Source organism: Scylla paramamosain, chromosome 10 (assembly GCF_035594125.1).
Source record: "Scylla paramamosain isolate STU-SP2022 chromosome 10, ASM3559412v1, whole genome shotgun sequence".
Classification (NCBI taxonomy): domain Eukaryota; kingdom Metazoa; phylum Arthropoda; class Malacostraca; order Decapoda; family Portunidae; genus Scylla; species Scylla paramamosain.
Genome location: NC_087160.1, coordinates 1,782,259 through 1,806,924, shown reverse-complemented (window position 1 = coordinate 1,806,924; position 24,666 = coordinate 1,782,259). Strand labels below are relative to the sequence as shown.

The 24,666-nt window shown below is 39.7% G+C and overlaps 1 long non-coding RNA gene across 1 annotated transcript; it reads left to right on the top strand.

Annotated features, from left to right (window-relative positions):
- The first annotated feature begins 1,534 nt into the window (after positions 1–1,534).
- Positions 1,535–9,526, top strand: LOC135104046 (uncharacterized). Its single transcript, XR_010270282.1, has 2 exons — positions 1,535–1,701; positions 1,777–9,526. It is a non-coding gene; the product is annotated as an uncharacterized LOC135104046 (long non-coding RNA).
- The last annotated feature ends 15,140 nt before the right edge of the window (positions 9,527–24,666 follow it).

Below are 24,666 nucleotides of genomic sequence, written 5' to 3'. Positions count from 1 at the left end.
TTCTGTTAATGAAGGAGATTTTGGCTAGTTGGAGAACCGACTTGGCATGGTTCCGGGCAGAAATATAAAGTGCATGAGATTCTGGTGATGGAAGGCTTAAGTACCTTTTGTGGGCCACCTCTCTATCATGTATAGCACGAGAACAAGCTGTGTTAAACCAAGGTTTAGAAGGTTTAGGACGAGAAAAAGAGTGAGGAATGTACACCTCCATGCCAGACACTATCACCTCTTGTTATGCGCTCAGCACACAAAGACGGGTCTGTGATACGGAAGCAGTAGTCATTCCAAGGAAAATCAGCAAAATACCTCCTCAGGTTCCCCCAACTAGCAGAGGCAAAACGCCAGAGGCTCCTTCGTTTAGGGGGATCCTGAGGAGGGATTGGAGTGATAGGACAAGATAAAGATATGAGATTGTGATCGGAGGAGCCCAACGGAGAAGAGAGGGTGACAGCATAAGCAGAAGGATTAGAGGTCAGGAAAAGGTCAAGAATGTTGGGCGTATCTCCAAGACGGTCAGGAATACGAGTAGGGTGTTGCACCAATTGCTCTAGGTCATGGAGGATAGCAAAGTTGTAAGCTAGTTCACCAGAATGGTCAGTGAAGGGAGAGGAAAGCCAAAGCTGGTGGTGAACATTGAAGTCTCCAAGAATGGAGATCTCTGCAAAAGGGAAGAGGATCAGAATGTGCTCCACTTTGGAAGTTAAGTAGTCAAAGAATTTCTTAGTCAGAGGAGTTAGGAGAGAGGTATACAGCACAGATAAATTTAGTATGAGAGTGACTCTGTAGTCGTAACCAGATGGTGGAAAACTCGGAAGATTCAAGAGCGTGGGCACGAGAGCAGGTCAAGTCATTGCGCACATAAACGCAGCATCCAGCTTTGGATCGAAAATGAGGATAGAGAAAGTAGGAGGGAATAGAAAAGGGGCTACTGTCAGTTGCTTCAGACACCTGAGTTTCTGTGTTCAAAGAAGAAAGATGAGGTTTAGAAGAGGAGAAGTGGTGTTCTACAGACTGAAAATTAGATCTTAGACCGCGAATGTTGCAGAAGTTAATGAAGAAAAAGTTGAGGGGGATGTCAAGACACTTAGGGTCGTCGACAGAAAGTCAGTCCGACCTGGGGACATTTATGGTCCCCTCCCCAGATGGGGACTCCGAGGCTGGTGTAGGAGTCGCCATGATCATTTTAAAATTTTTGGGCGAAGGGTGTGTGTGTTATTAGGTGCTTGTAGTTTTGTGTGGAGGAAGAGAGTTGTCTTTAGAGGGCAGGCTGTGACTGTCCCCTTGTGTTGTGAGACAAAGGGAAACGTTCAGTGAGATCACAGCTGGGTTTAATGATAAGTTCATACCACCCCTTGAACAGTGCTTTAGACCTCACTGGGAGTAATTATCGTTACGGCAGGTGTCTACTGCCTCCTCCTACCATGATAGATAAACATTAGTGAGGATAGTAGATGAACAGGTAGACACATAAAAGCAAGATGTATTATGACCACAGATAGATATGGAAATGTGAGAGTTCGTAAATGAGGAGATGGAAATGTGAGAGTTCGTAAATGAGGAGACAGGCAAATACTTAATGAAAAATAGGATGTGGACAGATAAATAGATAGGAAAACTAATTATGGACAGATAAACAGGTAGAAAGAGATGGGATGCAGTAGAGGGATAGATAAGTAGAACTGGTAATTAATAAATGAACAGGTAGACAAACATATGAAAGAGATGGGATGCAGTAGAGGGATAGATAAGTAGAACTGGTAATTAATAAATGAACAGGTAGACAAACATATGAAAGTAGAAGATAATAGATAAATAGTCAAAGTAGATAGTAACATGGACAGATAGACAGACAGATAGTAGTAAGCTGTAGATGAGCAGGTATGCAGACGGGTGACATGAGATAAGCATCACATTTGTAGGTAGCAGAAAAAAAAAAAATGCAGACAGACAGACAAAGACAGGGAGATGATAAATAACTCACACCAAAGAGAATTTATTTTTTTATTTATTTTTTTATCATGGAAAATATCTGCGGTCCATCCATGAAGCGAAAGAAAGAGAAAATATATAAAAGTTTTCGTACGTGACTCATGTTGGTCTCGATAGTTAAAAAAAAAAAGAAGGAAAGAATTGGGTCAGGAATCTCCCTCTCTGATTTAATTAATTTTCCCCATTTGCCTTGAAGCTGCTTTGAAATATGCGGACACCATTTTATTATTTTTTTATTTCCACTTTTGATAGCGTGATTTTAGCGATGACACGGTGATGGAAAGTAAAAAAAAAGTAAAAAAGTAAAAGAAAAACACGACCATAAAGGAACATGAAAGAGGAAAGTAGATAAGATGATAGTAAAAGTGAAATAACAGAAAGGAAGAATAGGGAAAAGGGAGAATAGATAAGAACATAAAAAAGAACTAAAATAACATAGGAGGAAGAGAGGAAAATAGGAGTGTGGGTATGAAAACAGTAAAAAAAAAAAAACCGGAAATGAGGATAGAAAAGTAAAAAAAAAAACGAAGTGAAAGAAAGGATTAAATAGTGAACACTTACGTAAGAAAAGAACAGGAAAAAAAAAAAGATAAGGTAAGAGTGGATGAGGAGGAAAAAAATATTTGAAGAAGGAAACAGGAGAGAAGGAAAGAAAGAAGAAGCAGAGAGCGAGTTTGAGGAAAGAGTAAAGAGAATTAAAGGAACAGTTGGAGGAAAGTAACTAATAATGGAGGGAAAAGAAAAAAAATGTGGAGGAAAGGATAAGGAGAGATAAAAAGGATGGGATGGAGAGATGCGAAGGCAGGGAGAGAAAAACAGGAGAGGGAGATAAGGAGGAGTAGGAGAGAAGAGCAGAGCAGAGGAGAGACAGACAGACAGAGAGAGACAGACAGACAGACAGAGAGAGAGAGAGAGACAGACAGACAGACAGAGAGAGAGAGAGAGTTGATAGATCATTAGTTAGAGGAAAAAAATTAGTGTGTGAGAAAGAGAACAGGTGTGTGTGTGTGTGTGTTTTTGTGTGTGAAATGGAGTGGAATGCACGTGATGATATAGCATGTGTAGGTGAGTGAATAGGTAATATGTCTATTTGTCTGTCCGTCTGACTGTCTATCTGTTGATCTGATCTATCTGTCTGTGTATCTGTCTTCTTTTCTGTCTATCGGTATCTATCCATTATGTCTTTATTTAATTTTTTGCATTTATTTGTTTATACATTCATTCATTCTTTTGTTAATTCATACACTTATTCCTTTTTTTTCTTTCTTCATTCATTATTTTGATCCATCTATCCTTCTTTTTTTTTTCTTCATTCATTATTTTGATCCATCTATCCTTCTGCCTTCACTCCGTATTCATATTCCCCAACGTAAATCATCTCACATTTGCATCACAAGTGGCGAAGAGAACACACTCTTTATACCAGTGAGTGTACAACAGTGGAGAGCGACGTGGCTCCTGCGCGTGTAGCTTTCTAATGCTCGTATTTACAAAAGCTATACTTTCACCACTACTGTTTCCAAAACCCACAGAGATGATTAGCCGCATTCTCAAGAGTGTGTTCTCCTGTTGATAATGTAGAAATCTCATTAGTCTGTCATTAAAACCGTTAAAGTACCCTGAAAAGCCCGTGTAACTTCAACTGGAGCCTTTAAACAGTAGTGGAGGTGCGGGAAGTGTTACAGAATGTGGTCCTTAGGCTCTGGCGCATGGACAAGGCAAGGCAAGGCAAGGCAAAGTGTTTGGAGAATGTGACAGCCATGCAGAGTATTGCTATGAAATATGCACGTGGCCTCGTACTTGTATGATAAGTCGAGTGGCTGTGTGTGTTTATCGCCACAAAACTGTTATTCTTTTTCTTCCTCCTCTAATGTCCTTGTGGTTTTCCTGCCTGCTTGCCTGTGTCTGCCTGTCTGAGTGAGTGAGCTGCGTGTGAATATTTATGCCAACATTTTATTTGAGCTGCACAAGTGTCTGGAAAAGCTGCGTTTTTTTTTTCTTTGTGTGTGCGCGTGTGGAGGTGACAAGCGTGGACTTTCTCGCTTTTTCTTGAGTGTTTTCTTGCGTTGCTGGTGATTATATTTACTCTCTTCAGGCTGCATTGTGGGGGAGTTTAGCAGAGTGAGTCAGGTGGTGCGGTTTGCACTGATGACTGCCGGGAGTGTTAGCTGGGGGAGGGGTGAGTGTTGTGGTTGAAAATAAGAAGTAAGAGGGAATAAAGGGAAGGTGAGGACGGGGGAAAGAAGAATAAAAAAGGGAAGAAAGGAAGTAAGGTAAAACAGAATAAGGAAAGGAGGAATAAAGCGAAAAAAGGAAAGGAGGGAAAGAGAAAAAAAAAAGGGAAAGGAGGGGGAGACGAAGGGACGAATATAAAAGGAAGATGGAAAGAAGAAACGAAAAAAGGAAAGAAGCAAAGGGTCAAAGTAGGAGGAAAGAAAAACATGAAAAGTTGAGGAAGTGGAGAAGTAGGAAAACAAGGCAAAAGGTAAAGGAGGATAAGAGGGAAAGAAAGGAAGGAGATTAAAAAAGTTAATTAAGGAAGGCAACCAGTAGAGAATTACGGGTGAAGAAAGCAGTAATAAGGAAAGGCCAGAGTAAAGCGTGAGAGGGAGGCTGAAAGCAAGACGAAGGATGGCTGGAGCATGGAAATAAAATCCACGAATGAAAAACTGAAAGAAGAATAAAGAACTAAGACTTATTATTACGATAGGTTTTAATTTTCTATCAAATCTAAACAGATCTACATGTGTACTAGTTCACAAATAGGGGTGGATGACTAGAACCGACTCAGTAATTACGTTGTTAGTGTCGAGTCAATAGAGAGTACGTTATATAAAAATATGGATCAGAATATGAGAAGAAAAGGGAAGTTGTAAGAAGCCGCCAATCCTACACGTGGCAGTTCCTGTATTAAAGATTCCTACCTATTTACACATATCGTCCTTATCCGTATATTTATCTAATCTTCTTTTAAATACTGATAACCTGATTACGGTGTTAATTCCATTCTTCTACCACTCTATTTGTTCCATTCTTCTACCACTCTATTTGAAAACTACTTCCTTCTTACCTCTTTTTTTTTTTTTTAACTAATTTTACCAAACCAAAACCCTTTATTTTTTTTAGTTTTATCCTATTTACTGAGAATTTTGCTTATGTCACCTTATATCACTAAAACACCTTCATCAGATCCACATTTAACCTACGCCTCTCTAAGGAAAGTAAATTTTAAAAGCCTCAGTCTCCTTTCTTAAGTAATACGTCTCATCCCTTGCATCTTTCTAGTCACTCTCCGTTATACTGACTTGAACATGCCTGTATCCCTCCTGTAATGTGGAATAACAGGTGAGTGTAGTTATGAATGTTTTACACATACACTGCCACGTGTTGATCTGATGGGTTTTTGATGCGTCGCTATGGTCATATGTTCTAAAGTTTCACTCGCTACCTGGTGTTGTGCTCTCACCTTTGATAGTGTGGAATGAAAGGCCGCTTCGTCATACGGCAGGAATCACGCAGGATAAATCTGGAAACAAGTGAAACGTTGAGCTCAGCCGGCCGCCACAGACCAACAAACGTATCCGTTGATTGCACACCATTTACTCGATTCATAATTATTGAGATCTGGCTTATCTTCGGAAATACACAAGTGCTCAGAAATTACCTGATCAGATACATAATTACCTGTTGATTAAATATGGAAATCCTCTCCTCTAATCATATATTAATTCTCTCCTCAATCGTCCATCACAGATCACGATGTCTCGAATACTTGTGAGGATGTAATATATTTTGACGAGAAATCATATCGGAAATGGGTGTACTCTGAGGAGATCGTGTCTCAGCAGGAAGATAACGACCAGTGAATTAGAAACAGTGATTATTGTGGGATGAAGGCACTTCAGTAACAGTCCTTGTCAACAGCAGTGGTTAGAATCTAAAAGTAAAACATTTGCATTACAGTAAAAAAATAAATAAATAAATAAATAAAATGAAAATCAAATAAATAAATAAACTTAATATAGCATTTTATATCATATGACTTACGTTCTACGTAGTTGTCTAGATTTAGTGTTGATTTTTTAATGTGGTATAGTTATATTATTCTCTAGATTTTAGCCACAGATAATAATATACAGATAGACCCCCAAATGTATAGATTCTACAATATACATACTTTGCCAGCCATCACGACTATCCACACCATCAAAAACAAGTTCTATAAACACAAACTCAATGTAGAATGACCAAACACAATACAAACCTCTTGAGAAGACGCGTTAAGTTACCATGGCTTGAGATCCACCTTCTCTGTCCCCACTAACCCTTGGGAGAGGCCTTTGTCACCTTGGTCCACCAGAATCACAGAGGCTGATGATAACAGACATGCATTTATACTGGCTGCACTGCTAGGTGGTGTCCCCAGGCGTCGGATATGGGAGCTCATACATACATACATAGTGCAATTATGGGTGAGTGGACGGGGTATTGGTGGAACTGTCGCTTGTGCACCTCCATCGATAATAATTAATAAGGTAGCGTACAATTATGCATTGCTCCGGGAACTGTGCGCAGGGAGGCGAGCCGGTGGTGTGTCCGGTGCCTCTCCCGATTCCAACATTTCATTGCCAGGTATAATTTCTGGTTAGTTAGTTGAATAGTTAGTTAATTGTTTGGTTTTACGTGTTGAGTGTATTCAGTGGCATACAATGAATAACAAAAAAAAAAAAAAAATCACTCAATGGGCCACTCAGGAAAAAGGTAACTTAAGCAGGAGAATCACCCCAATAAAAAAAAAAAAAGTTGACCATTTGAATTTGGAAGGTATAATGTTACTTCATCTTCACTTCTTCTCGTGTTTGTCCACCACGTCACCGTCAAAGGTTTGGACATTCACCTACCTCGTATTATACCAGCAATCCCTGTAGCACTATAGGATTGACGGCTTCTGGGTTATAGAGATTTGCTTCCATCACCTATAACACTGGAAGAAGGCAGACGAAACTTAAGTGAAAAAATAAGAAGTCATGAAGATGTACGAGTATATTGCTGGACTCAGTCGTGATTGGGAGAGACGAAATTTGTATGAGAGTCCAAACAGTATGCATGAAGGATGGACACACACACACACACACACTGTTCATACCTTTTCCTATCTCTCTCCTCCTCCTCCTCCTCCTCCTCCTCCTCCTCCCGTTCAATTACCCAGAATCATAAAGTCTCTCACGTCTCTTAAAGGCACGTAGTTTTTGCTTCCATCAGGTCACTTGGCTGTAATTTATTTTTTTACTTCCGAATCGTGGAAATGGAAATATTTGATCAGAGCGAGCACAGCCTTAGAGAATGAAGGCATTAGAGAAACTTATTTTTATCATGTGGTGTGAAATGAAAGTGAAAGGAAAAGTATTATTCATTCATTGAGAGAGAGAGAGAGAGAGAGAGAGAGTGTGAGAGAGAGAGAGAGAGAGAGAGAGAGAGCCAATACATACATCAAACGAAAGGCAGAAAATACGAAAGATGAAGAAAGAAAGAAAGAAAGAAAGAAAGAAAGAAAAAATCAAGGAAGGAAAGGGGAGACAAAGAGAACTAAAGGAAAAAAATAGAGATCTATTCTGCAAATGAAATCAGAAAGAGTGAATGGATAGAAATGAAATGATGAAAGAAAAGCACGAAATTAAATCTTGTCTTGTATTGCGACAGACTCTTCTTTATCGACAAAATTAATTTCCTGCACTCCAGTAAAAGTAAAAATTGAGGTACGAAGCCAAATATGTGATGTGAATAAGAAATGAAGACTAGTGGGGAGGGGGATAGAGAGAGAGAGAGAGAGAGAGAGAGAGAGAGAGAGAGAATGAAAAAAACAGAAAACACAGACTGATAGACAAACAAACATACAGTAAAACATAGAAGAAATAAGGCAGACAGACAGACAGACAGACAGACAGACTGACTAAGTACACTAATGTCCTAAAAAAAATAGATGAAAATATAATTATGGTCTTGTTAAAATCTCAGAAAAGTTGCGAAAGTTTTGAGTCCAATATTTTGTAATTTCGTTTCTCTTTTAAGTTCAAGAAAGTGAAGAAAAATAGTGGAGGAAATGAAGTAGTTTAGTGGTTTAAGAAATCATTCTGCGAAATTATGCTTCAATTCCTTCCTTCTATTTCTGGCAGTTCAATAGATTACCGTCTTTCAAGGTTATTTTCTGGTGCGCTTTTAAATATATGACCTGAATTGAGAGTTGTTGGTGGAGCGTGACCCTAAAAGAAATTAATAAAGAAAACGATATAGAAAAAAGTGATCGATGAAAATAAGGAAAAAAAAACACAAGAATAGAATGAGAGACTAATTAAAAAAAAAGAAGCAAAATAGCACAGGAAGAAGGTAATCACGTATTACGAGAAGGGAGGGAAAGAGACATCATTAATTCAGAAAAAGAAATGAAAAAAAAGTGCAGTAGAAGCAAATTTCTTTTTCATCTGCTATTTTCTGTGACTGCATCGGCAGAGAGAGAGAGAGAGAGAGAGAGAGAGAGAGAGAGAGAGAGAGAGAGAGAAATCTTTATTCCATGGACCATAAAACATCACCAGAATCTATTTTTCCCTCTTTCTCTCTCTCTCTCCCGCCGCCATTCTTCATGCTCCAAGGAAGTCCAACGACGGACGAGGAAAAAAAAAAAAAAAGTGCAGAGGCGGTGGTGCGTCTGGCTGATCATCGGTGCTAGAACCTCTTAGGATCCTTGGAGGCCTCTTGGAACTGTGCCGCATTGCTGACTGGTGGTTCTATTTAATTTTTTTTGGTCTTATTTTTGGAGTGTCAAGGATACTGGCCAAGAAAAACATGTAGAGCTTATCTTACAGCTTCCACAATGTCAGAGTTAAGTAAAGTTTGCAAATTTACTTCCTGAGGTGTCTCATGAACTTGGCAAAATAAGGGAACGTCTTACAAGAAGCCATCAGGCCTACACGTGGCAGTCCCTGAAGAAAATATACATGCCTAACTGCATTATTTTTATCACTAATAATCCTAACTGCATTATTTTTATCACTAATAATCCTATCTCGAAATAGCTCAAGTCCTAGAAAGGAGGGAATATACACAAACAAACCGGGAGTTCAGGAAATTATCGAATAGACGGAATGGAAGAGTGAAAGCGTTGGTTAACTCTTGCATCAGTGAAATAGCTTGTTTTGATCTTTGCCTCTGGTTGAGTTATGTTGCACGCTAAGTGGTTACGTGGCATTGGCAGGATAACACGTGTTCTTTGTATTTATTTCAAACCCAATTCAATCAGCGCTTCATCAGGCATTGCGACTTATTGTTATTAAGCAAATGGAAAAAAAAACGCTGGCAGTATGAAGTGGATATACAGATGAAGTAAATCTGTGCTGTGCTGTGCTGTGATTGTGTGTGTGTGTGTGTGTGTGTGTGTGTGTGTGTGTGTGGCTCTGTAACTCTGGTTCTTGAAGTAGTACGAGTTTCTTATTTACGAGGTAGTTGTGTTGTGCTTGTGTTTTATTAAAGTTTTTTATTGTGATGTGGTTTTGTCCATTTCATTCTCCGTCTTATTCTTGATCTCAAAGTGTCCTCTCCTGTTTTTTAGTTCTTGAGGTTTGCCTGGTGGTTAGTTTGGTGGGTTTTGATTACGAGGTAGTCTCAGTTACTTATTGATTGTTCTACTGGTCGGTATAGTAAAGTAATTAATCCTCGTGAAATAACCTAGAAGAATAAATTATGATTATGCAGTGCTCTAGTGGTTAGCTTTTGTTATCCTTCTTTTTTTATACAACCTAAACTGCGAACACTGTTGGAACTACGAGCAAAATAAAAGGGAACGGGTGTCAGTGAAAGGTTTACCGTTTAGCAGTGGGCAAGAGTGGCGGCTGCTCCAGGTGAGGCGTGTATGAGCAGGTGTCGCTATAAAACGCAGCCTTAATCTTATCTTATCTGAGAGAATGTAGCGGATTGAGCTGTAGTGCCAGAGAGAGAGAGAGAGAGAGAGAGAGAGAGAGAGAGGGGATACTTTGCTCTTCTCGTCATTGCAATCTCCTTAGAGGCTCTCCTCGTTGAAGTCAAGAGGAAGAGATGGTGACACACGGCATCATACTCATGGTTTGGGTGTAAAGTGACTTGTTTGTGTTTAGGCTGCATATTCTTATCTTTGTTACTGCTTTTTTTGTCATTGTCGTCATCATTTTCATTATTAACGTTTTTATTACTTTTTTTCTTTGTCTATCATGTTATTTTTTTTAATCATTGTTATCATCTGTGTAGTATTCTTTATCACTGTCATTATCACTATCTCATTTATTTTTATCATTGTCATTATCATCATCACTACCACTGACAATAACTGATGCTGTTGTTGTTGTTGTTATCGTTTTTATTGCTATTTATTACCATATATATATACTTATTTTTTTTATTTTATTTATTTATTTTTTTGCTTAGTTTCCTTTTATTCATCATCATCGTCACGCCTATAACTAATGCTGCTTTTAGCGTCGTTTTTATAACAAGTTACTGCCATTCATTATTTTTTCCCGAAAGCTTTGAAATATAAGACAGAGGAATACACCACCAGTCTTCACCCAGCAAAACAGAAAACAAAATAATGAATAAATAAATAAATGAATAAGTAAATAGATAAATAAACTCATGTGGTTTACTAATTCAATTTCTCTAAGTGTACGTATTCTTTCTAAATACTGTTCAATTTCCAGTGCACTCTTCTGGTTCAATCATGATTTTGTTTATGGAGTTAGAGACATCAGATTAAGGAAGCCTGTACATTGATTAACTGGGGATGCACATGAGAGAGAGAGAGAGAGAGAGAGAGAGAGAGAGAGAGAGAGAGAGAGACGATGACATTATGGAAGTTTAAACAGAAGAGTTAAAGAAAGAAATTTTAGTGAAGTGCGATATTAGCTATGCATGTGTATGATGAAGGAAGTTACCTTTTTTAATTCGTGTGTGTGTGTGTGTGTGTGTGTGTGTGTGAGGGTAATGAGAAGTGAAGGGCTGGTTTAAATAAATGGGCGCGTGTTTGTGTGTGAAATGAGTCGCAAAACGCGGTTAAAAGTAACGTGTGTGGATGTGTGAATTAAGTATTTATCCTGTTATCTCCCTGTCACTATATATTTATTGCATCTATCTATCTATCTATCTATCTATCTATCTATCTATCTATCTATCTATGTATCTATCTATCTATCTATCTATGTATCTATCTATGTATCTTATCTATCTATGTATGTATGTATCTATCTATGTATCTTATCTATCTATGTATGTATGTATCTATCTATGTATGTATGTATCTATCTATGTATGTATGTATCTATCTATGTATGTATGTATCTATCTATGTATGTATGTATCTATCTATGTATGTATGTATCTATCTATGTATGTATGTATCTATCTATGTATCTATGTATCTATCTATGTATCTATGTATCTATCTATGTATCTATCTATCTATCTATGTATCTATCTATCTATCTATCTATACCTACCAGTCGCTTTCTATCGATTTGTCTCCATCAATTAATCAGCCAGTCTGTCTATCTTTTTATCTACCTATATATCCAGCTATCTATCTATTTGTCTGTCTCCATCAATTAATCAGCCAGTCTGTCTATCTTTTTATCTACCTATATATCCAGCTATCTATCTATTTGTCTGTCTATCTGTTTATTTGGGTGTTTTCGTCACACTGCCCTACTCTCTACTACTACTACTACTACTACTACACCTGCAACAATAATAAAAAATGTACATGTATCGTTACATTTAGTTTCTCTCTCTCTCTCTCTCTCTCTCTCTCTCTCTCTCTCTCTCTCTCTCTCTCTCTCTCTCTCTCTCTCTCTCTCTCTCTCTCTCTCTCTCTCTCTCTCTCTCTCTCCTCGTCTCACAACACCAAAGCGCGAAAGAAACAAAGGCAAATAAATATCTGGCTATGCAGTAGATATACATTTCCCAGAAGCCAGGTTGCTTTTTGGCACAGCATATGAATTATTCAATACTAATTAATCGCCAGCAGCTTGGGGAGGCAAAATTCTGTGAAAAGTTTCTATAAATTTATTCATTTCGTCGATTTTTTTTTTTCTGAATGCGAATTAATTGTGATTAAAAAAGGTATACGTTGTTTTTATTGACAGTGAAGTGTGAGATGGGAGATGAACAAGGAATAGGAGGAAGGATGGAAGGAAGGAAGGAAGATAAAAGAGAGGGAGAGAACAGAATAGACAAAGTGGAAATGGAAAGCAGCCGGTTACTAGTATGAAGAAGAGAGGTAGAAGAGAGGGAGAAGAAAGGATGGAAAACTACAAAAAGAAACAAGAGGGGAGGGTGGAAGCGCCGAGGATGTACAAGGGAAAGTGATACAGACAAGCAGAGATAATTGTGAGGAGGGGAAATGTTTAAAATAGTGACTCGTATGTAGGTTATGTATATAGGCTACGTTTAAAGCATCGTAGATTTCCCGCTGCGAACATTTGAGGCTCATAATAGTTAGGAAAATCAGTATATACATTAAGCAGGTCCCGGTGCTGGTGTGTTTGTGATGGTATTAATTGGTGTTTATAAGGTGTCCGATCATGTTTGCGTGTTTGTGATGGTGTTACTAATTGCTCGTGGTTATACTAAAGCCTTTGGTCGTTTATCTTTTGTTACTGGCAGTGTTTGAGGTTATTCAGAGGGGTAGAGAATTGTGAAGGGAGGGAGAGGTGATGATAATGATGATGAGTAGATGAAGATGTAAAAGTAATGGTGAAATAGGAATGAAAAGAAAAAATATAGATGAAAGGATACGTCTTAGAGAAAAGAAGTACAGTAATGGTAGTAGTGGTAGTTGTATTATTATTATTATTATTATTATTATTATTATTGTCATTTTTAATTTTATTATTATTATCATTATTATTATTATTATTATCATTATCATTATTATTACCAGTAGTGGTAGTGGTGGTGGTGGTACGTAGTAGCAGCAGTAATAGTAGTATGTAGTAGTTGCAGTAGTAGTGGTACGTAGTAGTAGTTGTAAGCAGTAGTAGTAGTAGTATCAGTTATCCGGAACAAAACTCACGAAACTACTTATAATATTCTGCTACACAATTTTTGGCGCAACAGTCAGCTGCTTTTTTCATTCCTTTGCTATTCCGTGATAGCATTAGGAGAACACGTGGTAGCAGAACAAGAATAAAAAAAAAGAAAAGAAAAATATCCCAAAAACGAAAAGTACAAAACACTCGCATATCACTCACCAGTCATGCCTCGCTTTACAAGACACCACCTCGTTGCCGGAATACATAAACAGGATGCCCCTAACGTGTAGTACCCTTGTATCTTCACCCCGAGACCACCCCTCCAATACCTACCACCCTCCCCTCTCCTGCCCCAGCTTTGCCTCTTCTAAAACCACCCTTCCCTCTTCACAGCCCCTCCCCTAAACCACCCTTCCCTCTCCTGCCCCGCCCCTGAACTCCAGCATTATATATACATCGCGGCATCAAACGAATCCCCCTTCCGCCCTCTGTTCCCGGCAGCGGCGTCAACTTTGCATAAATATGGACGTTCATGGCGGCGGGGAAGTAATATATACATTGGCACGAGGTGATATTACACGGGTCCTGTATACTCCCCTCCCTCTCTCACTCCCTGCTCGTTGTATGGCCGCTGCTCACCACACAGGGGAAAAAGGGTGCGTGTATGCTGAGTATTGTGTGTCTGTGTATGACTGTGCCAAACGTGTGGAGTTATTAAAACCTGGGAATACGAAAATTTGGGTCAGTGCCTTGGGTGAAATGTAAATTGTGCTGTCTTGTTTGTTGTGTTCTTTTGTGTGTGTTTGTTATCGTAAATATGTGTAGGTATTTAATTGCCTGAGGGATGTCTAGTGGTGGGTGATAGGGTGGATATTGCAGATACTGATACTCGTTGAGAGGGTGGAATGTAAATATGATCCATTGAAGAAATATCATACGAGTGATTAATCGTAGGAAAAATTTACAGGCACAGATAGTAATTAGTCCACTAACTGCTAATGAGATCACTTCTTATCTTGAACAATCCAATATTTTACTGAGCAGAAACAAAAGTACACCTTTGAATTACTCCCTCTCTTCTTTTGCTGTCAGTGGTGTCTTTCGAAATTATGCCCTGAACTTGCAACACATTTCATTGAAGTTGACTACACCCATAGTTGTCAGTTAGAAAAAAAAATGTGAAGAATGGCAATGAAGTGTAATGCATCGCAGAATAAACACGTGAAACTATAAAGCATCGTAAAGAGTCCTCTAAGTGTCGTTCATAGAAGGAAAGATTTGCAGACACGTTTATATATTGAAAAAAAAAAAAAAGAAAAGTATGTCATTTGAATGTAACATAGAAGGATAGGTAAGGGAAATATCGAGAAGTTGAGTCTACTTTTTAGATAGAAAGGGAGACTGGCCAACGGTACGTAAAAAAAATAGTAAAACCTTATTAACTTCACCTTAGGGAGAGAGAGAGAGAGAGAGAGAGAAAAAAAAAAAAGCTCATTCGAAGAGAGCTGGAGTGGAGTTGGCCAGTTTACCTCTCGATATGTTTTCATACTTTTTTTTTTTCCTATACTTGAGGTCGCAGGAAGTGGGAAATTAAATACAGGCAAAGCAGACAAAATATTCCAAATCTGAAGTTGAGATCGTAGGAAGTGGGAACGTAGAAACAAACAAGGCTGAGGTCATACCGGGAAAGGTCGAAGTCGTAGTGGGAAAGGTTGAGGTCGTAGGAAGTGGGGAAGTAGAAACAAGCAAAGCAGACAGCGTATTCCAAATATGAGCAACGAAAAGGGCGGAAGAATGACGGTACTGGTGCACTCCTGCATTAGGAAAGTGGACACAATACGGGAATGAATTAGTAGCAAGAAAAGTTTGTTTACTGAATTAATGAAATCACAGGATGAAGGACAAACAGGAAAAAAACTATTACGGCTTTGTTTGTTCCCCACTTGTCTGAGTCATATCTTGTTGCGCGTTATTAGATCATATATTTTGTTGACTAATTGCTTGGTGCAGTTTGTGCATATATATTTCATTTCACAAGTTTATTAACATTTCTCGTTTAGACGTTGACATATAGACCTTAGTTCCATATTTTAAGCGTCTCCTTTTCAAAAATATATCATCCCATATATATGAATAAATCCAGAAACAAGGAGAACAACCATGAAGAAAGATTGAACGAGTGTTGATCAACTTGAAAATGTTAATAACGTCATTGAATATTTCTTTTGAAAGTCACATAAAAAAAAAGTGAATAGCTAAGTACCAGCAATAGAAAAAGAGCAGAGAAAATACTAAGAAAACATGGCACGAGTGTTGATCAATGAAAATAAAAAGGAACGACGTGATTCGATTTCGTGGCAAGACCCAATTTTTATCTATTGATCTTAATTGAGCCTTCGGAAGACGGAATATTTTGTCGATATTTCCTGCAACTCCTTGGTATTCTGGTTGGCTGCGATGAGGAGGCAGTAAAGAGAAGCCTTGCAGTAGAAGACGTACCTCCTTGGATTGGCGCACGGATCACTGGATTTGAGCAAGTGTAGTGGTGGCTGCGAGTCTGTGGAATGTAGTTATGGGATGTTTACAAAAAAATCAAGAAGGATAGCACAGTAAGACATTTAAATCCATGCTGGGTGTTTCATTACCTACTCTTCACTAACTACTAATAGAAAATGAGTCTGTCTAAAGTAATTATGCGTCTGTGATGTGTGATGTGGCTGAGTCTGAGGCGTGAGTCTGTGGTGTATGGGTGTGGGTTTTTGTGTGGTTGAAGATATGAGTGTGGCTGTGTTAGTAAGATGAGTCTGTGAAGTGAAGTAATGGGTCTGAATTGAAGTTTCTGGTCCGTGATGTGTGTCTGTGGGTCTGTGAAGTGTGGTTGTGGGGTCTGCGGTGTCCCTGTGGAGTCTGAGTGTGGTTGTAGGTCTGCGAGGTGTGGATGTGCGTTTATGTTGCGGCTGTGAGTGACTTGTGGCTGTGTCTCAGGTGCGGCTTAAGTCTATGATGTGGCTAGTAGTCTCCCTCGTAACCATACATGCGGGAAGCGGGTGACAGTGAATGGGCGGCGGGAGTTCCTGAATTCCGGGACGCTGGTGTGGTGTTCCTCTTTGTGTTGGCGGTGCCCCTCAAGGCTGGAGGAAGCGTGCTGCCGTTTGGCCATAATATTAGAGCAACTCCTTATTGTAGCTTCATCGTTCTCTGTGTGATTAAAAATGAAAACGTGAAAAAAAAGCGAGCAAAGAGTACATATACCTTCCAGATTAATATTAGACCCTTTCTGTGTCCCCTCTCCCTCTCCCTCTCCCTCTCCCTCTCACTTTCTCTTACGTACTACGCTCCCGTTTATACCCCTGCCAGTTATTCTCCTTCTGTAAGTCCTCCTCTTGGGACGCATTCCCACTAAGTCTCTGCCTGTGTGTGTGTGTGTGTGTGTGTGGACGGACGGAGAGGGAAGTGGGTCTGTCTGCCTCAAAACCCAAGCCTCCCCTTCCCTTCCCTTCCTTTCCCTTCCTTTCTCCCGCCCACGTCCTTCTCGCCTCACAAACCTAATGAAGGCAGCAAGCACCGCCTTTAATCATCCACCCCACCACTGGGATACCACATGAATAAAAGCCGCTGGAGACGAGACAGAAGACGAGAATATTCCGGCCTGGTAATTATGCTAGTGAGTGGCGGAAGGAATGGCCAGGCGAGTCAGTACCTTCCTCTTGACTTCTCTATTTTGTTTCCTCCTCTCTCTCTCCTCTCCCTCCTCGATTTCTCTACCCCTCCGAGCCACGCCCAGTTCAGTGAGTGGCCTTGTATCGCCTATAAAACGTATCCGGGGCGTCTTAATGTGCCGCAAGATTCCAAACAATGAAAGCTTCTTACTTCAGCACTCCCAAGGCAGCCGTCAAGGAGCGAGAGGGAGGGAGAGACGAAGCAGAGAAACAGGAATAGCAAGAGTAAGAGGACGAATAGAAGGAAGAAGAGCACTGAGTAGACAGAAGAGGACAGGCTTTTAACTTCTTGAAATAATAAAAAGGGTACATCAAGGGAGTGAAATGACAGTAGTGTTTAGTAGTCGATGAAATATTATTGTCAGTAAGTGCTACTTCCTTCAAAATTCAAGGAACGAAACTAGAAATGGATATTTTCACTGAAAGATTTTCTCCTTCCAGTCAAGTTAAGAAAATGACGGACTAATGTGGGATTATAACGTTTTCGACAGTACGTACAATAGTTTTTTTGTTGTTGTTCTAGGAAAAAAAAAAAAAGTAAAAGAAACACCAAAACCAGGCGTGTCCACGAGATTATTATATTCTTCCCCTCCGGTCAAGTCAAATAATGTGGGCTGTTGTGGAATCAGAACCCCCCTGGTGATAATTAATCATTAAAAAAAAAAAGTTTTCTTCTTGTAGCGAGAGGCGGAAAAGAAAGATGAGATGCAGACACGTTCAGACCAAGACAACAGAGACTCGTAAAATCTGACTTTGTATTTGCTGAGTAACTGAGGAAAAAACGAAAACACAAGGAAGGATATGAAAATGATAAATGAGTGAGTTCAGAACCTGTATTTACATTATTAACCCAAGAAAATAAGAGATGGATAATTGAATTCAGAACTTGTATTTAGAGAACTAACTGAAAAAAAAAAGAATACGAGAGAGAATAAGGGAAAGACAAACTAGAATATTCAGAACTTATATTTAGTGCAGTAACCGAAAAAAAAAAAACCAGGAATAGGTATATTTTCTATATGTGAACGATGAACTAGAATATTCAGAACTTGTATTTAGTAGATTAACGCAAGAAAATACGAGAAAACAAATAACACATCGGAAAAAAACACAAGAGGGAGAGTTGAGGAAAAAAAATATTACTTAATTTTTGTGTGCATGAAATTAATTGAATATTTTATTTAATTAGATTTGTAAATATATCATGAAAGAGCCAGCTAATTATTTGCTAACATATATAAGGGTCAATATCTATGTTCGCTTATCTTTCCCCTCTCTAAGTGTTTGCTCTCTCTCTCTCTCTCTCTCTCTCTCTCTCTCTCTCTCTCTCTCTCTCTCTCTCTCTCTCTCTCTCTTCTCTCTCTCTCTCTCTCTCTCTCTAAACACTATACGAATAATTAATGATAAATAAATAACAAAACAAATGCGTGTAACAATCAACATGAGAGAGAGAGAGAGAGAGAGAGAGAGAGAGAGAGAGAGAGAGAGAGAGAGAGAGAGAAACAATGACCAGCTTCACTTGAATAATGGTTTTGTTTCTGTTTGTCTGTCTTTGTCTGTCTGTCTGTCTGCCTGTCTGTGTTTGTGTGTGTGTTTGTAAGTATGTATCTTCCCCCCTTTTGCCCCCTCTCTCTCTCTCTCTCTCTCTCTCTCTCTCTCTCTCTCTCTCTCTCTCTCTCTCTCTCTCTCTCTCTCTCTCTCCCTCTCCCTTCCTCCTTCTATCCATCTCTCTCTCTCCCCATCTCCCTCTTTCCACCCCATTCTCTATTCCTTCCACCACCACCACCACCACCACCACCATTAAAGGGGTTTGGCAAATAGCCCGTAACTGCGTCTTTTGTAGCCTCTCGGTGTGACGGAATAGACACTTTGCCGCTCACCTCATAACGCGCGGATCAGACAGGCAGACGACAAAGGAGGCAGAGGAGCGAGAAAATTGGGACTGAATCTCCTGCTCATCTATTGTTTTGTTATACGTGTGTGGGGAAGGGAAAGGTGTTGAGTGGGTGTGGATGGGTATGTGGTGGGTGGGGGATAAAGATAAAGGTGGTGTCTGGGGTTGTGTAGTGGGTGGTATGTGTGTTCGTGGGTGTGTTGGGGGATGAGGGGGTAAGCTGCAGAAGTACGTTTTCAAGAGACTGTAGTAAAAAAAACAAAACTGAGTCTTTTTTAAAAGCTGTAGATGAAACGTGGGAAGGGTTGACTAGCAGTGAAAGGCTTAAAGGTAAACAAAATAGAAAAGACAAGATGAATTCTATATTGAAAATATCGAAAAATAAAGTTCACATGACATACATTTATCTTTGTGTGTGTGTGTGTGTGTGTGTGTGTGTGTCTACCTGTACGTGTGTGTGTGTCTGTGTGTTTATGAATGCACGCTTTTGTGTTCCCAAGTGTTTGTGTTTATCTGTGTTTGGATGAGTGTAGTAAAACGTGGCGCCCGCTTTGCCTCGTGTTTACAGACCGACGTGGCTTTGAGGGAGTGTCCACAAATGAAGAGGGGAGGCGCCGTGCATATCAAGGCCTGTGTCCCTTCACCCCTTCCCCGCATGAGAGAGAGAGAGAGAGAGAGAGAGAGAGAGAGAGAGAGAGAGAGAGAGAGAGAGAGAGAGAGAGAGAGAGAGAGAGAGAGAGAGAGAGAAAATAAGGATCATGAAGACAGAAAAATAATAATTGAAGTAAAATATGGACAAGAGTAAAGGAGGAGAAAAAAAACATTTGGAAGTGAAAGAAAATAAAGAAAACGAGGAAGAATCAGACAAAAAAGAAATCACAACGACACTGTAAAGAAAGAGAGAAAAGAGAAAGACATAAAGGAAATAAGGATGATGAGAACTGAATTAAAGATGTTCTCAGAAGCAAAATATGATAAAGGAAAAGAAAAAAAGAAAGGATAAGGATTTTGTGAAGTGTAAAAGGAAGGAAAGAGAATGAAAAGAGCGAAAAAGAATCTGAATAAGAGGAGGAAATTGATAAAAAATAATGACACGAATGGAAGCAAAGGAATAAGAAGGAAAGGTTTAGAGGAGTAGAGAAAAAATTCATATGAGAGAGAGAGAGAGAGAGAGAGAGAGAGAGAGAGAGAGAGAGAGAGAGAGAGAGAGAGAGAGAGAGAGAGAGAGAGAGAGAGAGAGATGGAGAGGGAGGTCAGACTCAAGTTCAGGTCGTCGCCCAACTAGCGAACGTACACATCAACACACTGCAAGTTTTAATTAAAAACTCCAAGGAAACCATCAACCGGACTAATTGTTTGGGTCATTGATCTGTTCCCTGCCTGACTGACTGATTGCTTAATTATCCTTTTAACTGATCTGTTCCCTGACTGATTGACTGACTGACTGACTAACTGACTGACTAACTGACTGACTGACTGACTGACTGACTGACTGACTGAATGACTAGATGATTGACTTACTGACTGACTGGATGTGTATTGAATTTATCAAACAATAAGTGTTTTGGTAAATATTGCTAGCTGAAAGATGCCAAATAAAGGAAAGCGGGGAAGAAAGCTAAAAAGAAAATAAGAAAACAGCTTAATAGAAGGAGGAGGAGGAGGAGGAGGAGGAGGAGGAGGAGGACAGAAGGTAAAGGAGGAGGAAGAGGAAAATAGCAATAATAACGGAAGAAACAGAAGATGCCTCATTATAAAGTGTGACTGCGTTTTTTAACACAGGACGACGAGAGAGAGAGAGAGAGAGAGAGAGAGAGAGAGAGAGAGAGAGAGAGAGAGAGAGAGAGAGAGAGAATTATAGACAGACAGACACACTCAGACCAACCAAGGCACTGATAACAACGATGAAACCAGCTCCCTTACCTCTCCCTCCTCTACTCCTCTTCCCTTTCCATTCCTCGTGCTTTGATCTGACGAAGTTGTCGCTGTTGTCGGTAAGTTACTGGCGGAAGGAGCGACCTGTGTTACTGTAGACATGGAAACGCCATTAGGGGACACCGGCCCGGGACAGCTTTGAAGGCCACGAGCGCTGAGGGAGGCGAACGGGAGGAGGAAGGGGACGAGTGTGCCAGAGGAGAGGAAGGGAGGAGTTGAAAGAGAATGTGGAAAGTTATAAGTTTGGAGTTATTGATGGGGAGTGTTTCAGTGTTGTGGTTTGATGTGTTTTAGGGGGTTGTGTTTGTTGTGTTGTGGGTCGGGTTATGCTGTGTTGTGGTTGTGGTTGATGATTTATTTATTTTTTTTTGTATTGGTATTTTTTTTTGTCTTTGATGTGTTTTATGAGAGAGAGAGAGAGAGAGAGAGAGAGAGAGAGAGAGAGAGAGAGAGAGAGAGAGAGGAGAAACTTACATAATCACACACACACACACACACACACACACACACACACACACACACACACACACACACACACACACACACACACACACTCATATGTTCAGCCATTCTAAAAAATAAAATCAACCTGAAAAAAGGGGGGTCATTTTGGAGCGAAGAGAGACCACCACCACCACCACCACCACCACCAAAACCACCACCACTACTACTAACTACTACTACTATTACTACTACTACTACTTACGCCATTGCCTAAGTTAGTCGACGGGTAACCGAAAGATGCAGCGCCAGTAATAGTAGTAGTGGTAGTAGTAGTGGTGGTGGTGGTGGTGGTGGTGGTGGTAATAGTAGTAATAGTAACACGCTATACACCACTTTCATATTTATAAACATATGATATCGGGAGAGAGAGAGAGAGAGAGAGAGAGAGAGAGAGAGAGAGAGAGAGAGAGAGAGAGAGAGAGAGAGAGAGAGAGAGAGAGAGGAATGAGCTATATAGTATAACATTTTGTCTCTCTCTCTCTCTCTCTCTCTCTCTCTCTCTCTCTCTCTCTCTCTCTCTCTCTCTCTCTCTCTCTCTCTCTCTCCGGACCAAGGGATGCCTGCTATGAATATATATGTGGCATTCTGCGCTGCATCCATCACTCTCACTGGAGGGGGGAGGAGGAAAGAGAGGAGAGAGGGAGAGGGAGAAGGGGAGAGGTGATTGTGGTGGTGGTGGTGGTGGTGGTGGTGGCGTGTGAAAAAGAAAGGTGTAGCAGTTGCTGAATTTTTATTGTATATATTATTTAGATTACTTATTATTTAGTTATTATTATTTATTGTCGCTTGGGAGTGGCTTCATATATATTAGGCGAGACATGAGAGGAATTTTTTTTTGTTGTAAACTGGTCTAAGAGAGAGAGAGAGAGAGAGAGAGAGAGAGAGAAAGAGAGAGAGAGAGAGTTTGATAGGTAGTGGTAGTGAGGGATATAGAGGCAGAAAAAAGTAAAAGATTTAAGGTAGAGTGAGAGAGAATTGTGGAATGTAAGAAAAAAGAAAAGATGTTCATGATACAATAATCTTTCGCTCTAAACAACTGAAACAAAAAAAAATATTGGAATAGAAAAACAACAACAAAATCTCAATAATACTTTTGGAATCTTTACTTGTCCTCTTTCTTACTAACTCCCACTCTTTATTTGATATGTTGCTTGCCTCTATCTTTATCACATTCCCCTTCACCCTTTCTGCAAGTTCCTGTGTTTAATTCCCTATAGTCTTCCCTCTTATTCTTCTCTCCTCTCTAGCCTTCTATATCTTTATTAAGTTATCCCTCGTCCCAATCTTAGAGAAATATTTACTCTCTCATAGTCTCTCCTCTCTCTCTCTCTCTCTCTCTCTCTCTCTCTCTCTCTCTCTCTCTCTCTCTCTCTCTCTCTCTCTCTCTCTCTCTCTCTCTCTCTCTCTCTCTCATCTTTATATATGTTTTTTTTATTTGTATTCCTTATCGCTTTTCATCTTCTCAGACTTCATTCCCATTATTCTATCCCTCTGTTCTCACTCTTTCCCTCTTTGGTCCCCTTATGAGAGAGAGAGAGAGAGAGAGGGAGAGAGAGAGAGAGAGAGAGAGAGAGAGAAAATGTTACAATTACAAAAAAAAAGAAAAGTAAAAAAGAAAATCGAAGAAAAACAAACTGAAAAAGAAATAAAACTCGAGAGGGGAAACAGAAAACTCAAAAAGTCGTCGTATAACTCACATTTATTTCTTTTCCATTATAATTTCCGCGGCGTTTGTCTACAGCCCGATGAAAAAAGGGGGCGGCAACTGAAGTGAGCCATACGTCATCTGCGAGGCGGCGCTAATATTACCCTTGGGAGACGCGGCGGGAGAACCTGATGTTATGATTATGGTGGCATTTGTTCCAGTATTTTAGTGTCCCCTCCCCCACATCTTCAGCGCCGCCTTCAGAGTGTGTGTGTGTGTGTGTGGGGGGGGGGGGGAAGGTGGGTGGATGGGGGAATTGGGTGTGTAGGTGGGTGGTATCATCATTATGTAAGGGTATTTGACATTTCTTAGTTACTTTATGAATTAACTGCTCCATGTTTTCTTGGAAGTTTAAATTTAAATGTTTAATCCTTTCATTGCTGGATAAATGTTTCCTTGTATCCACCTACGACTTTTTGGACACTTAATTATGTGTTTCAGTCTCTTAAATAGTTATGTGGCCTAGAAAAGACAAAATTAGCTCTTTGCTCTTTTTTTTTTCCCCCTTTCTTTATTCATGGCAACATTTTCTACTGTGCTTTCAATGGTAACAAAGGAAGACCGTACCATTACCATCAGTAGTATTACCATTGTTATCACTCATCTATTTCTATTTTGTTTCTTTTTTTCGTGGCTCTGGCTAGGAATAACTAAAGTAAAGGTGCCAGTCCCTCAAGAAGACAGTCCAAAGGCAAGGCCAGCATTGCATTGTGAAGCGTAGTAATGTAAACAGATATCAAGACACTTCTGGTACTTTTGGATATTTTTTTGGACAATTATCTTTTAGGGGACTGGCGTCTTCAGTGTTTTTTTTTTTTTTTTTCCACCTATTTTTTGTTGCTTTTGGCCCGAACACCTCATGCATAAAAGGAAAAAAAGAAGAAATCATATCGAAGATTTTTTGAGTTTTATTACTGTTTGTTGTTTCTTGTAACCCTTATAATTTCAACTATTCCTCTTTCTAGTCAATCTTTGCTACTCTATGAATAAGTGGCGTAACCAAATATCGTAAAAAAGTACCTAAATCTCTGTTAACGTTTTGCCGTTCTTTTGTAATCCTCTTAATTTCACCTTTTCCACTCAATTTATTCTACTAATTAGAATAAAATAGCGCAACCAAATATCGTAAAAAGTGCCTAAATCTGTTAATGTTTGCTGTCTCTTGTAATCCCATGTAGCGGCAGCCAGGACTCGTGCACGCCAGGACTGGGGGCAGCAAACACCAATCCAGCATACGAGGCGAGGCGAGGCGGGCGTTACACGAGGAAGCAAGTCTTGTCACCATGGTTACCAGCGACTCGGAACTCCCAGAGCTGTGCGTGCCCGGGGGCGAGGAAGGTAAGATATCCTGATTCACTAAGAGCAATTATAAACATAAGGATTAGGAAGCAATTCTCTCGATAAGACTGCTTCGTTTCAGATTTCACTTTGGCATCGAGGTGTTTCTCGGTGACTAATTACGTGATTCCTGATTCTTGGCGGGTGTTCGCTAGAGTGACGCAAATCTAATCCCAATATCGATTTTTTTTAATGGTAATGACAGTATGACAGTATATTTCATTTAGTTAGTTAGTTTATTGGTTTAGTTATTTGCTCGTATATTTATTGATTTTACTTTATTTTTACGCATGAGAAGAGTCGTAAAGTGGAAGTCCACGTAACTTTAGTAGCTACCAAAAGGCGAGGAAAAAATAAAAAAATGTTGGTAATTTCAGCTCCGGACGGCTCTTCATATACCTATTCTGAAACAGTATGATTAACTGATTTTAGTGAGCAAATACTAAAATTAATAGAAGCATTACCTACTCGATCACACACTGTACCCTCACCAGTCATTGAAAATCATTACAAACATCAACCAGACCATGC